Raw genomic sequence first — 954 nt, 5'->3', positions numbered from 1 at the left:
GACAGAAATGGTATGGACCTAACAGAAGCAGAGGATATTAAGAAGAGGTGGCAAGAATACACAGAAGAGTTGTACAAAAAAGATCTTCACGACCCAGATAATCACGATGGTGTGATCACTGACCTAGAGCCAGACATCCTGGAATGTGAAGTCAGGTGGGCCTTAGAAAGCATCACTACGAACAAAGCTAGTGGAGGTGATGGAATTCCAGTTGAACTATTTAAAATCCTGAAAGATGATGCTGTGAAAGTGCTGCACTCAATATGCCAGCAAATGTGGAAAACTCAGCAGTGGTCACAGGACTGGAAAAGGTCAGTTTTCATCCCAATCCCAAAGAAAGGCAATGCCAAGGAATACTCAAACTACTGCACAATGGCACTCATCTCACACACTAATAAAGTAACGCTCAAAATTCTCCAAGCCAGGCCTCAGTAATACGTGAACCATGAACTTCCAGATGTTCAAGCTGGTTTTAGAAAAGGCAGAGGAACCAGATATCAAATTGCCAACATCCTCTGGATCATCAAAAAATCAGGAGAGTTCCAGAAAAACATCTATTTCTGCTTCATTGACTATGCCAAGGCCGTTGACTGTGTGAATCACAATAAACTGTGGAAAATTCTGAAAGTGATGGGCACACCAGACCACCTGACCTGCCTCTTGAGAAACCTATATGCAGGTCAGGAAGCAACAAGTAGAACTGGGCATGAAACAACAGACTGGTTCCAAATAGGAAAAGGAGTACGTCAAGGCTGTATATTGTCACCCTGCTCATTTAACTTATATGCAGAGTACATCATGAGAAATGCTGAACTGGAAGAAACACAAGCTGGAATCAAGATTGCTGGGAGAAATATCAATAACCTCAGATATGCAGATGACACCACCCTTATGGCAGAAAGTGAAGAGGAACTCAAAAGCCTCTTGATGAAAGTGAAAGAGGAGAGTAAAAAT

The sequence above is a fragment of the Bison bison genome, unplaced genomic scaffold, assembly GCF_000754665.1.
Source record: "Bison bison bison isolate TAMUID 2011002044 unplaced genomic scaffold, Bison_UMD1.0 scf7180017851406, whole genome shotgun sequence".
NCBI classification, from domain to species: domain Eukaryota; kingdom Metazoa; phylum Chordata; class Mammalia; order Artiodactyla; family Bovidae; genus Bison; species Bison bison.
This window is presented reverse-complemented; position numbering follows the sequence as displayed.